This window comes from Rana temporaria, chromosome 2 (genome assembly GCF_905171775.1).
Source record: "Rana temporaria chromosome 2, aRanTem1.1, whole genome shotgun sequence".
Taxonomy (NCBI): Eukaryota; Metazoa; Chordata; class Amphibia; order Anura; family Ranidae; genus Rana; species Rana temporaria.
In genome coordinates, this window is record NC_053490.1 from 260125301 (window position 1) to 260140343 (window position 15043).

Below are 15043 nucleotides of genomic sequence, written 5' to 3' on the forward strand. Positions count from 1 at the left end.
GTGGGGGGTGAGGGGGGCTCGGAAAACACATGGGAGGGTCGGAGAGCACAGGGAGGAAGCCAGAGAACACAGGATGTGGTGGAGAGCACAGGGGGCCAGAGAGCACAGGGGGAAGGCTGAGAGCACAGGGGGTGGGGGGCGATAAGCACAGGGTGACGACGAAGAGCATGGGGGGCGGAGAGCACAGGGGAGGGGCGATGAGCACTGGGGGGGGCTATAGAGCACTGGGGGGGGTGGAGAGCACAGGAGAGAGGCAGAGAACACAGGGTGGGGCAGAGAGAACAGGGAGAGCAGGGAGCCAGAGAGCACTCAAGGGGGTCTGGAAAGTACAGGGGGATATCGGAGAGCACTGGGGGATGCCAGAGAGCACAGGAGAGGGGGGCAGAGAGCAGAGGAGGGCTGGAGAGCACAGGCAGATGTTGGAGCGCACAAGGGGAGGGAGCACAGGAGGCCCGGGAGCACAGATGTTGAAAAAGCACAGGGAGGGCGGCTGCATATAGAAGAATCAATCTTTTAATTTCCTCCTGCAGCCTCTGAAAGCCTGCTTCTTCTTTTCTATATGCAGCTGTCCCTACCGCCCAGAAAGTGGACTATTTTATCACTTTTGGTTTTAGGTGGATTAATCTGCAGCAGCGCTCCCGGCTGGCTCAAGTGTACTGATATAGCACAGGCCAGCCTTCAACTGTCAACTGTGTAGTGTGCTGCTGTGGATAATTCCGCCCATAGCAGAAAGTGATGAAATAGTCCGCTTTCTGTCCCCAGGCCCCCACTGAACACAGGGGAGACTCAGAGAATTTTTTTTTCTAAACAGCTGCATAGCGGGAGATTAGCTTATTGGTGGACAGAGTTTGGGAGTCCCCGCCCACTCTACCTCTGCTGTCACTGAAACTGGCCCACTGAGCATTCGGCCCACCCGGAAACTCCCAGTAGTCCAGATGGCCAGTACATGCCTGGTGGATGGAAACACAACATAAGTCTAAATTTCCTGCTAAATCTAAAAGATAAAACTGCATTGAGTTAATAAATAAAGTTGGGTGTGTAAATGAGGTTTTGGGGTTCATTCACATAGGTGCTGTGGTCTTTACAAATCAGTGTTTTTTTTTACTATTGCTCTGCTCAGGCAGCCTATGTTACGCTATGGAGATGCAGCAGCTGTACAAACACAGCCACAAATCCTGGATTTGACAGTGTGTGGGTGCAGGTGTATGGCCCGTAAACACAGACAGTGTGCATTCAGGGCCACTCACCCGCACCTACACACTTATCAAATTAGGACAATTAGGACCTGCGGCTGTGTTCATACAGAGTAACAGATAGCTCCAGCCGCACAAACAAACTGCTCATTCACACTGTATGGGCCAGAGAACCCATGTAAATGAGACTTTAACTTTTTAATAATTTTCTCCAATGTTTTTTAACCACTTACCCCCCGGACCATATTGCTGGTCAAAGACCAGAGCACTTTTTGCGATTCGGGACTGCGTCGCTTTAACTGACAATTGCGCGGTCGTGCGACGTGGCTCCCAAACAAAATTGGCGTCCTTTTTTCCCCACAAATAGAGCTTTCTTTTGGTGGTATTTGATCACCGCTGCGGTTTTTATTTTTTGCGCTATAAACAAAAATAGAGCGACAATTTTGAAAAAAATGAATATTTTTACTTTTTGCTGTAATAAATATCCCCCAAAAATATATAAAAAAAAATTTTTTCCTCAGTTTAGGCCGATACATATTCTTCTACGTATTTTTCGTAAAAAAAAATCGCAATAAGTGTTTATTGATTGGTTTGCGCAAAAGTTATAGCGTTTACAAAATAGGGGGTATTTTTATGTCATTTTTATTAATATATTTTTTTTACTAGTAATGGCGCCGATCAGCGATTTTTTTTCGGTACTGCAACATTATGGCGGACACTTCGGACACCTTTGACACATTTTTGGGACCAGTGGCATTTTTATAGCGATCAGTGCTATAAAAATGCATTGGATTACTATAAAAATGCCACTGGCAATGAAGGGGTTAACACTAGGGGGCGGGGAAGGGGTTAAGTATGTTCCCTGGGTGTGTTCTTACTGTGGGGGGGGGGGTGGCCTCACTAGGGAAAACACTGATCCTCTGTTCATACATTGTATGAACAGAAGATCAGCATTTCCCCTGCTGACAGGACCGAGAGCTGTGTGTTTACACACACAGCTCCCGGTCCCCGCTCTGTAACGAGTAATCGCGGGTGCCCGGCGGCGATCGCGCCCGCCGGGCACACGCACGGGAGTCGGGGGTGAGCACTCTAAGAGCCGACGTAGTATGACGTGCTCTCTCCCAGGAGAGCCGACCTGCCGCCGTAGAATGACGGTGGCTGGTCGGCAAGTAGTTAAAAAAAAATTACAATTTCAAAAATATTTTTATTTTTTTACATTTAAAAAAAAATCTTTACAATTTTTAAAAATATTGGGATGGGGCCAGGCACATGGGGGCAGGACAGGAAGGGGGATTGGTGAAATGGGGGACAATTAGAGAATGATGTCCTATGTCTCTGTCTCTCCCTCCAGCAGCTGAAAACTGTCAGGAGGGAATAGGGGAGAAACCAGCTTTCAGCTGCTGCAAAGAGACATACAGGACATCATTCTGCAATTGTTCCCCCACCCCGCTGCACTCATTCCCCCACTGTTGATCTCCTCCCTGTCAGTGGCCCTGGGTGTTTATGTAATGTGGAAAAAAATGCCAGTCACTTTACATTGTGTGAATGGGCCCTTAGAGATGTATTCCAGGCAGGCATATTTTTAGATAGTTATATTGGTCCAGCTTGGACCAATATAAATATATATATACACACACACACACTGTATACCTGGCCGATGCTCCTGGCCATTAATAATCCCTGAAGTAGACACCTCTACCCCAGTGATCTCCCCTTTTTTCTGGGTGCCATTCTGAGGCTGGCCTGCTGCATTGTGAATACAGGAGGTCCGCTGCTTAGCATTAGATGTAATTATGTATAAATATACTATAACTGGAATTATTCTTTAAGTGTACCAAGAAAACAAAAATGTAATTTATTTCAGCCTACTATTTCTTACATGTAGTGGCTGCAATATTCAGACTTTTTTTTTTTTTACCTGATGATTTTGCCAGCAACACACTTTCTGTCCAAGGCTGACAATGCTGACTCACCAAAGTGTATCTATGCAGGAGCAGCATTTTCATCCTGGGACAGCCAGCGACAGCTGCAGGGGAGAGGAGAGGGTGCTCCACAACAGCTGGTAATGCCTAAACAGTAATGTAAATCATAGGCTTACTATGGCCTATACATTGCCAATGCTCCCTTCTCTCTTCTGAACCTGCCACTAGCTGACACAGGGGAGCCAGGTCACATGACCAGACCAGAATGTCTTGAAAATAGGTAAGCGTAGAGATCTTTCTTACACAGGTTAGTTAATATAGGTGTAAGGAAGGGGGAGGGAGCGTTTTTAACCACTTGCTTACTGGGCACATATACCCCCTTCCTGCCCAGGCGAAATTTCAGCTTCCGGCACTGCGTCACTTTAACTGACAATTGCGCGGTCGTGCAATAAGCGACTGGTTTGCGCAAAAGTTATAGCGCCTACAAAATAGGGGCCTGAATTATGATTTTTTTTATTATGATTTTTTTACTAGTAATGGCGGCGATCTTCGATTTTTATTGGGACTGTGGCATTACGGCGGACACATTAGACACTTTTGACACATTTTTGGGACCATTCACATTTATACAGCGACCAGTGCTATAAATATGCACTGGTTACTGTATAAATGTGACTGGAAGGGAAGGGGTTAACACTAGGGGGCGAGGAAAGGGTTAAATGTGTACCCTGCATAGTGTTTCTAACTGTGGGGGAAGGGGACTGACTGGGGGAGGTGACCGATCTGTGTCCCTATGTACAAGGGACATATCATCGGTCTCCTCTCCCTGACAGGACGTGGATCTGTGTGTTTACACACACAGATCCACGTCCTTGTCTGTGTATCTGCCGATCGCGGGCAGCTGGCGGACATCGTGGCCGCCAGGCACGTGCATCGGTACTTCAGTGATGCGGCGGGGGCGCGCGCCCCCCAGTGGCTGGAGGAGCGGAGGACGTCCATAGACGTCCTCCCGGCAATTAAGAGCCACCTTGTGGCCGTCTTTTGTCAATTGCCGGGATGTAAAGTGGTTAAGATTAGCTTCGCAGATATATACTTTAACTGTTGTTATTCAAAAGAGATATCCTGTATATCGGGAGCATATAAACAGAAAAGAGAGGTTATTGGAAAGAGGAGACACAAAAATTGTAATAACCTAATAGAAATAGGTATGAAAGGTTTGGTATTTGTATTCTATTTTTAAATTTTATTTTAAAGTATCATTAAATCCACGTCAATAAAAACTACCAATAAATGGTGTATTACATGCTATTCATACTCAGTTACTATGAGATTCATTTTCTGTATTCTGTAAAAAACCTGGTTGATTCGGCTGCTCTCTATCTCCACCTTCTGTTCATGTCCCCAATTCAGTTAGGGATTTTGCAGCTGTGGTAGCAACTCTGCACATGCTCAGTTTTCAGTGAGTTTTTATGCCGAGCAATTCCTCCATATCACGTCTGAGCAGCCCATGTGACTATAGAGTCACACATGTGCTAAATGACAGCCCACTTCCTCCCTCCTCCGTCATACCCACTAACTAGCTAAACACAATGGGGGTGGGATATTACATCTTGGTTGATGGAGACATCATCTCCCGGTTATTCTAAGACACAGGCTGGAGGGGTGTGACACAGCCTGTGATTGGCAGAAATCTGCCCACACCAGGGCTCAAGTCCTGCGGGAACGCGTGGGAACGGAGTTCCTGCACTTTTTTCACAGCAGGAACTCAGTTCCATTTGCAGGACTAGAGCAGCCGAGAGCAGCCGAGTCGCCCGAGCCAATCCTTCACTAAGCGGTGATGCCCAGCTCGAGTCACTGTCAGGGGCAGGCGAACCCTAGTAATCCTTTATGCTACTGGCCACTTCCTTTATATAGATTCATCCGGTAGTGTGCGGGTATTCTGTCACTTCCTCGATGCCATAATGTCTCCTGGGAGCTTTTGTCATTGTTCCCAGGAGACATTGTGGGGGTCTGCCGCGAGTTATCGCGGGATTTAGAAAGAACTTGCTTCTTTCTAAATCCCGCGATAACTCGCGGCAGACCTCCGCAATGTCTCCTGGGAACAATGACAAAAGCTCCCTGGAGACATTGCAGCATCGAGGAAGTGACGGAATACCCACACACTACCCGATGAATCCACATACAGCAGTGGTTCTCAACCTGGGGGTCGGGACCCCCTTGGGGGTCGAATGGCGATTTGACAGGGGTCACCGAATCCTGGGCTGTTCCTGAAGCCTGCACCACTCTCCTAGCCTTTTTGCGACTGAGCCAGAAACACAGTGAGTAACACTACCTGTGATTATAGTTGCCATTAAAAGTCCCCACTTCAGTTCTCAGATCAGCAGTTGACCTTGATCAAGAGCACCTAAGTTGGCTGATCAGAACTCCCCTCAGCATTGCCACTGATCCCAACTCCCCGCCAGCACTGCCACTTATCCCATCTCCCTGCCAGCACTGCCACTGATCCCACCCCTTACCAGCACTGTCACTGATCCCACCCCTCTCCAGCACTGCCACTGATGCCACCCCCCCACCAGCACTGCTACTGATCCCACCCCTCACCAGCACTGCCACTGATCCCACCCCCCACCAGTACTGCCACTCATCTCATTCCCTCCACCAAGGAGTAAAGAGAAGGAATACAAATAGACAATACATGGAAAGGAGAGAAAAAGAGGGGGAGGAACAAAGAAAAAGGGGAGAGAAATAATAGGATGGGGAGAAAAAAACAAGAAATTAGGTTATAGAGAGATAAAAGGGAAAGAAAGGAGAACAAAGAGAAAGAGTGGTACAGCCCAAAATGTATCATAAGGGGTTTTAATACTGTACGAGTGGAAGGGACCCAGGAAGCGCTAAATGTCCGTGGGTTAGGAGCGCTAAATGTCCGTGGGTTAGGGGCCCAAATTACTTGGCCTGCCTTGGGTGCTGACAACCCATGATACGAAAATAATTTTGCTGTAAGGGGTCCCCACAACTTTGGAAAATGTATCAGGGGGTCACGGCACTAGCACGGTTGAGAACCACTGATATACAGGAAGCGGGCAGTAACATAAAGGATTACTAAGGTATAGTGGATCGAAAAAAAAAAACATGCTGTTTAGTAATTATGCATATGAGTGTATAATTTTTTATTTTTGGTGGGGGAGTGGATCTTGAGTGGGAGTTCCCACACTTTTTTCCCCAGGACTTGACCCCTGGCCCACACCATGCTATTGCCAAAAATAATGAACATTTGATTTCAAATATACAGTATATTACTTTACACTCTTACTACTGGATCTCTCTGCAGCCTTTAATACTGTTGATCACCCACTCCTTCTCATCAAACTCCATTCTCTTGGCCTCCAAGATGCAACTCTTTCCTGGTTCTCCTCCTACCGATCACATCACAGATTCAGTGTTACCTATAACTCTGTCTCCTCCTCTCTATTTCTTCTGTCTGTAAGGGTCCCCCAAGGATCTTCTCTATCTACATCTCCTCCCTTGGTCACTTGATAACCTCCCCTGGCTTCCAATACCATCTCTATGCCGATGACACCCAAATCTATCTCTCTACTCCTCACCCCACTCCTTTAGTCCCCTTTCGCATTACTAATTTACTAACTGACATATCAGCATGGATGTTGCACCACTTCCTTAAACGAAATCTCTCCAAAACCAAGTTGATAATATTCCCACTGGGCATGTGCCCTCTTCCATGACTTTTCCATCTTGATCAATAATACAACTATCAGTCTCTCCCCTCTAGGTGTAATCCTAGACTCTTACCTGTCCTTTCGGACCCAAATCCAGTCAATGTCAAAAGCTTGTAGACTTCACCTCCATAACAATGCTAAAATTAACACTTTTTTTAAACTAACAAAACCACCAAGCTACTTATTCACTCCCTTGTTATTTCTTGCATTGACTTTTGCAACTCCCTTCTCATAGGCCTACCTCTCCTGCCAGACTCATCTACCTTACCAATCACTCAGTGTCTCCTACCCCTCTCTGCCAATCCCTCCCCGGGCTTCCCATTGCCCAGCCAGTCTGAGTAATGTTGTATACAAAATAGCAAGTGGCTAATGTAAAGATGAATTAAGGTAAACCAACTGAATGTAAAAAGACTGTACATTTAATGATTGTTTATGGAAAACATAACTGCATTATCTGGCATCTGTCTGATGTTCAGCTTTAATGTTAAAAATGCCAAAATGACTTACGTGAATTTGCTCTCTTAATGACCGTGAATCTCTCTTGTTCTGCATACAGCAATGTCTCTCCCCAGCAATCACAATCCTGGATAAATCTGGAGCTCTAGCCTCTTCATCTACCCTCAGGAAATGAAGATTCACCAACACCGCACATCGATAATAATAGCAATCACATGAGCAAACTGTATTGAAGCACCTGCTCCATTTATGATCTTTATTTGTTGGGACTGCATTGGGTCCGGTCATCAAATGCACAATATTTGTTTAGACAGTACATATGTACAATACTTTATTGTCTACTAATGGACCTGGGGATCCTGTATATGTACACACAAGGGCCAAAGTTGTTTACACATATTAATCCTAAGGGTTGTTACAATAAAATGTCCCTACCATAGTCACATAAACATTCTCTCGAAGTGGATTTGTCACAGAGGTAAAGTCTTTAAAGAGAAGTCTACCTTTCTGACCATTTTCATGTTACACCTGGATTTAGGAAACATATTCAGAGTCTGCTCCCTCTTCCCACAGAATTCAGGATTTCTTTTCCCCACCCACTCTTGCCATCAGTTGAATTTGATGTGGCTCTGCGTCTTCCACCAAAGCAGATGGACTCATCATTCTTAATGCACCACAAGTGTGGTGACATCATCGCACTAGTAGTCCATTTGTACCTCCAGCCCCATAACTGAAGGCCTGCATCTTCTACAGGAGCCAGTGTACTGCACTGATCGCAGGCTCCAATGCAAAAAATAATAAAGATTTTTATTTATTAATCAGTATGGGTGTATTTTTTTTTTGTTGCAAAAGGTAGACTTTTATAGGTAGATTCAGGTAGAGTTAGGCCGACTTATCAGTAGATAAGTCGACCCAACTCAGAATCTACGCCGACCTATGTTTAAGCGTATGCTCAAACAGAGATACGCTTAAACATATCTAAGATAGGACGGCTTGCGCCGTCCTATCTTAGATTGCAATTTTTCGGATGGCCGCTAGGTGGCCCTTCCATTGCGGCCGGCGTAGAATATGTAAATGAGTTTCTATGCCGATTCACGAACGTACGCCCGGCCGCTGCAGTCGATTTATGCCGTTTCCGTAAGGCCTTTACAGGCCTAAAGTTATTCCACCTATTAGGTGGAATAACAATGTTAAAGTATGGCCGCCGATTCGAAATTTTAACGTCGTTTGCGTAAGTCATCCGCGAATCGGGATTTACGTAGTTTACGTCCACGTCGAAATCAATAGGCCCGTGCGGCGTACGTAACCGCAATGCACACTGGAAAATGTAGTCGCCCGGCGCATGCGCAGTGACAAAAAAATGTCAAAAACGTGAGGTCAAGCCTCATTACCATTAAACACGCCCCCCTCCAACCCATTTGAATTAGGCGCCCTTACGCCTGCCGCGTTTACACTACGCTGCCCTAAGTAAGGAGGCAAGTGCTTTGAGAATCATGTACTTGCCTCTCTTACTTAAGGCGGCGTAGTGTAAACACGCTAGGCTATGCCGCCGCAAATTAGCGCGCCCCTACCTGAATCTACCTATTAAAGTGGAAATACTAAGGTTTTACACCATACATTCTAATATAATCTTTATACAATCGTCTTTAGGTTTACCAATACCAACAATTCCTACTTAAACAATCTATTGCTAGATCCAAAGAACATTGTACAATCAGATTTTAACATGTGTGGCCAAGTTTAGATTTACCAACAACTATGATCAGCTTGGACCAATGTAATTATGCACAGTATATACAGTACCATACCTGGCCAATCCTTCTGGAAGTTGGAGATCACTGTACTAGAGACCTTTTCTACAGTGATCTCCAATTGCTTCTGGGTTCTGTGTTGAACAGCTGGCCTGATGCATTGTGAACACACAAGAGGCCATCAGTATTAGCACCATTCAGAGAAGGCTTTGCATTTTTTTTTTGTTCTTTTTATTGCTTTTTGAAAAAACAGTAAATAGTATAAAAACAGAGCCTCTGAGCCTTCCCCCTCTCGAGGCAAACAACAAGACAAAATATCTCTAACTAAACTTCACTCAGCACTAGATGAAGGAGTACACAGAAAGAAAAAACGAAAATTGGATTAACGAAAACTGGAAAAGCTTTTGAGTTGTCCGCAAAACCCATGGTTCAATACCTTTTCGAACTCTAATAGATATATGGCAGCTATCTCCCCAGGTAACTACTAGGGCCTTGCAGTCCGCCATCACTCTAGAGTCATGTGGAGGACAATCAGCCAGTGGTTATAGTACAATCAGAATGTTATTTGGCCGTACAGGGAGAATCAAGCCATAAGTCCCACTCCTTGTTAAACTTTGGAGGACACCGACGATAAACATACATTGCTTTGTAAAGGGGTACTACATTATTTACCAGGACTTTCCAGGAGTGCAAAGTGGGACCCTCTTTGGACTTCCACTTTAGTGTAATAGCCTTACATACAAAAAAAAGTAGTAGACCAATAAGAGTCCTTAGGGCCTGATAGAAGGCCAATATGCCCACCAGTCAAAGCAAACAGACATCAACACTCAGAGAGACCCCAACAGTGGTTAGATGTGTGATAAATCCAGCAACCTCGGACCAAAAAGTTTTAATGTTCGGGCAGGTCCGGAATATATATGGGAAAAGGGATAGTTCCACAAATCCTCCTAATCCTCATTGTCAATGTTAGGAGCAACTGTCTGCCATGTAGAGCAAATATGTTCCATGCCAATCTGCACAGACAGAGGCTTTGACAAGGAGTCATCTCCAAGTATACAGTACATTCAAAGTCTGAGGTCTCCACAACAATCGGAGAGGCTCCGAATTGAATGTTTTGCATTTTTTGAATGAATGTAAAACGTTCTGTGTTTGGACGAGGGGAAAAGTCACCATCCACCTCATCCAATCAGAGAATGCTTAGCATTCATTGAGCAGAACATTCTCTGAATGGCACCCCTGCAAGTGGCCAACCTATACAAACAATAGATCCCTCATCAACAATAATAGACTCCACCAGCAACACTCAACTCCCCCAGCATCAATACATCATCTAGCACACTTCAGCACCTCTTGCTATTACATACATTCAGTGCTGGAGGTGCCATTGTTCTGCCGATGAAGGTCCCCCCGGCGGATAAGGACCCCCCCTGTACTGCGCAGGCGCAGTGCTTGTGCAGTACGAACCTCAACGGAGCCGCCAAAAATAACCAAAGATGTAGAGCTGAGAGTCAGCTCTACACGGCGCCTGCGCAATGACACATGCTGCGCGCTCCCGATGCTAGTGCTACTCTGCAAGGGGCAGGGGTGATTTTAGCAATAAAGTACATGTGTTAGTGAGGCGTGTTAAAACAAATGGGCGGGTTTTGCAATGTTGATGGGCGAGTTTTGCAATGTTGATGGGCGGATTTTGCAATGTTGATGGGCGGATTTTGCAATGTTGATGGGCGGATTTTGCAATGGGGTTAAGTTATAAGCATAATAACAATAAACTCCATACATAATAAATGTTTAAATGCATCCCCTGTAGCCATTCTGTGGTGAAGGGGTTAAGTCATAAGCATAATAACAATAAATTGTGACAAGTATTGAAATTGGCCATCAACATTGAACTACCCGCCCTTATCATCTCTGTCCATCATTTTAAAATACTGCCTCTTTTGTGAGTTAAATAGTTTGTGCAAACCCACCCATCAACATTGCAAAACCCACCCATTAACAGTGCAAAACCCGCCCTTTATTTGTTTTAACACGCCCCGCTAACACGTGTACTTTATTGCTAAAATCACCCCGCCCCTTGCAGAGTAGCACTAGCATCGGGAGTGTGCGGCATCGTCTGGCACAATGTCATAGTCATTGCGCAGGCGCCGTGTAGAGCTGACTCACAGCTCTTCATCTTCGGCTATTTTCGGTGGCTCCGCGCTGCGCCTGCGCAGTACAGGGGGGTCCAGAGGCGGACTGACCATTTGAACTCTCGGGCACTGATCGAGGGCCCCATGCCACTAGGGGGCCCCATCAGGGTTGCCAGGCTCAATAAAACCAGGGACAGTATGTAAAAATCTGTGTTTTTTTTTACATCTGTCCCTGATATGTCCAAAACCGACATGCTTTTGATGTGAAAATCCTGAGATTTTAGCTGCCCTGCCCATGCAATGCGTCCTGGCGTGGTGGCCATCTGTAAGCCTGGGGGCCCCATAATCTTCTATTACCCAGGGGCCCCATGAGTTGTCAGTCCACCCCTGGGGTGGTCCTTATCCGCCGGGGTACCTTTTTTGGCATGACACCGGAACTGCATTCCCAAGCCTTGCTGCTGAAAAAAATAAAAGATACATTTTATATATATATATATATATATATATATATATATATATATATATATATATATATATATTAGGGCTGTTATTGATTAAAATTTTCGTGTTCGATTAATCGTTTTTTTTTAATCGATTAATCGACTAATTTTAAATCGATTAATCGACTAATTTCGATTAATTATAACGCACATACATTTTTCGGATCACCACCGTATATAGTCCTCACTGTAATATCCACAGACATCTCCCGCACTGTAATATCCACAGATATCTCCCCCACTGTAATGTCCACAGACATCTCCCCACTGTAATATCCACAGACATCTCCCCACTGTAATATGGTCCACATCTCCCCCACTGTATTGGAAGATTAGTGCTTGCTTACTCTTACCACAGAAGCCGGCCGGGTGATGACGTCAGCGCGCCGCTCTAGGCTCACCTAGGCCGCCACCGGGTGAACCAAGATGGCCACCGCTCCGGGAGCTAGGTCGAAGCCGCGGCATTTCCACACGTGGTGTGCCGATCCGCATATGGTGACACGTTCGGATCACGGATCATTTACGATCCGTTGCACCACTAGTACCGATCAAAAGAATTTTGATCGATCAAAAAAATTAACGATTAATCAAGGAATTAATCTTGGTGAACAGATCAAAACACTGACAGAATCCATGGATGGCAGGCTTTTGAGTGTCCTTGCAAAGAAAGGTGGCTATATTGGTCACTGATTTGTTTTTGTTTTGTTTTTGAATGTCATAAATGTATATTTGTGAATGTTGAGATGTTATATTGGTTTCACTGGTAAAAATAAATAATTGAAATGGGTATATATATTTTTTTTGTTAAGTTGCCTAATAATTATGCACAGTAATAGTCACCTGCACACACAGATATCCCCCTAAAATAGCTAAAACTAAAAACAAACTAAAAACTACTTCCAAAAATATTCAGCTTTGATATTAATGAGTTTTTTGGGTTCATTGAGAACATGGTTGTTGTTCAATAATAAAATTAATCCTCAAAAATACAACTTGCCTAATAACTCTGCACTCCCTGTATATGTATTAGCAGATTTTAAACAATCATTATAACATTATATATTGTATATTGTTGTTATAGTAATCCATATAGTGGTCCATATAGTGAACTTGGTGTTGAGTTATTCACTTTAAGGTCATCACACAGGACAAAGGGGAACGCTTTACGCCTGGAGGTAAAGATATATATTTTCCAAATATGGAAAGCAGTGGCGTAGCGTGGATTGTCAGCGCCCGGGGCCAGGCAAGAAATGTGCGCCCCCTAACCTGCGGACTTTTCGCACTCCCCGAGTCCCTTCCCTTCCTACAATAGTACTGACCAGCCTGATTCCTATACTGACCACTACACTGACCCACCTGACCACTACACTAACCTCTACACTGACCTACATGATTCCTAGACTGACCATTACACTTACCTACCTGTCCACTGCACTGACCTACCCGATTCCTACATTGGCCACTACACTGTACATTGACCATTACACTACACCATACACTGATCACTACACTACACCACTACACCACACTGACCACTACACACCACACTGACCACCAGGGCTGGTGTAAGGATCTTTGACGACCCTGACTCCACTTTACCCTGCAACACGTGACCTATCTGACCCCTACACTGACCCCCTGACACACCTTCCTGACACATGCACTGATCCACCTGACTCCTACTTCCTGCACTACTCACATTACACTGACCCACCTGACCATTACACTGACCTACCTGACACCTACACTGACCCACCTACCTTAAACCTACCTGACACATACACAGACCCACCTGACTCCTACTTCATGCACTACTCGCACACATCGAACAGAGCTGACCTGGAAATACACACACATATATATATATATATATATATATATATATATATATATATATATACACATACACACACATATACTGTATATATATATATATATATATATATATATATATATATATATAATATTTAAAACATGCCAAAGTTTTAGCTATCAATGCCAATTTTTATATTATAATAATAATAATAATAATACACAAACAAAAAAGCCTTACATTTACACAACAGTTGTTAGTTTATAAGTGTCCCTTAGTCTGCAGGACAATTTCCTCATTTCACTAACATGCCCCTTCCCAGGTCTGTCTCATGGAATATGACACCAGGTATGGACAACCGTACAAGGGTTGCAATAGCAAGAAAATTGCCTTTTTTTTACCTAAAAAATAAGGATCTGAATGAGGGCCAATCCTTGGGGCGAACACAGCTTAGACTCCTTACCTTTGCTGGGTGTGCAGAATTGCTTCGGATTCCCTGCCAGCGCCATCCACACGAGGCCATCCATGGACGCTGAACCTCCTTGCTCCCATCTCCACCAAGCCCCGCTCCGTTCCGCTCCACACACAGAGCCGCACCATAGGGACAGACGGAGGAGAAGATAGCGGTTTACAGTGCTTGTCTCCCGCCGCCATGTTCAATGTTTCCCGGCGCACTCTGATTGGGCATATGGGGGTCATGTGTGGATCGCTGACTGGCCAGCCCCATGGTGAACATGACCCCCATACACCTAATCACAGGGCGCCGGACACTAAACATGGCAGCCGGAGATCGGGGACACAGGAAAAAAAAATTATGAGGAGGCACAGAATTTTGCTCCCCCCTAAATGTTGTGCCAGAGGCCACGGCACCCCCTGCCCCCCCCACGCTACGCCACTGATGGAAAGGTTTCTTCACAGTGAGAGCTGTGAAAATGTGGAATAGACCCTTCAGAGGTGGTTCTGGCCAGCTCAGTAGATTGCTTTAAAAAAGGACTGGATTCTTTCCTAAATGTACATAATATAACTGGGTACTAACATTTATAGGTAAAGTTGATCCAAGAATTAACCAATTGCCTCTCGGGGGTTAAGGAAATAATTTTTTCCCCTGCTGGAGCAAATTGGATCGTGCTTTGCTGTTTTTCTTTTGCCTTCCCCTGGATCAATTGTGGGTATGGGATTGTGTATATATAGGGGCAGATCCACAAAGAGTGTACTTTCAAATTTCCCGCGTCGTTTCTTTGTTTTGAATCCTCAAAACAAGATACGACGGCATCTGGGTTAGATCCGACAGGCGTACGTCTTCGTACGCCTTCGGATCTTAGATACAATTCTTCAGCGTCCGCTGGGTGGCGTTCCCGTCGTTTTCCATGTCGAGTATGCAAATTAGCTATTTCCGACGATCCACGAACGTACAAGCGGCAGTCGCATTCTTTTACGTCGTCTCTAGCTGGCTTTTTTCGGCGTATAGTTAAAGCTGCTATCTGGTGGCGTACGCAATGTTAAGTATGGCCGTCGTTCCCGGGTATAATTTTAAATTTTTTATTT

At 45.0% G+C, this 15043-nt stretch overlaps 1 protein-coding gene across 1 annotated transcript in view; it reads right to left on the reverse strand.

Moving 5' to 3' along the window:
* LOC120928271 (transmembrane protease serine 11B-like protein) overlaps positions 1-7538 on the reverse strand; it is an 89622-nt gene extending 82084 nt beyond the window's left edge. Inside the window, exon 1 of the mRNA XM_040339370.1 lies at positions 7357-7538. The gene's annotated coding sequence lies outside the window, so the exon portion shown is untranslated. The remainder of the gene's footprint in view (positions 1-7356) is intronic.
* Positions 7539-15043: the final 7505 nt, after the last annotated feature.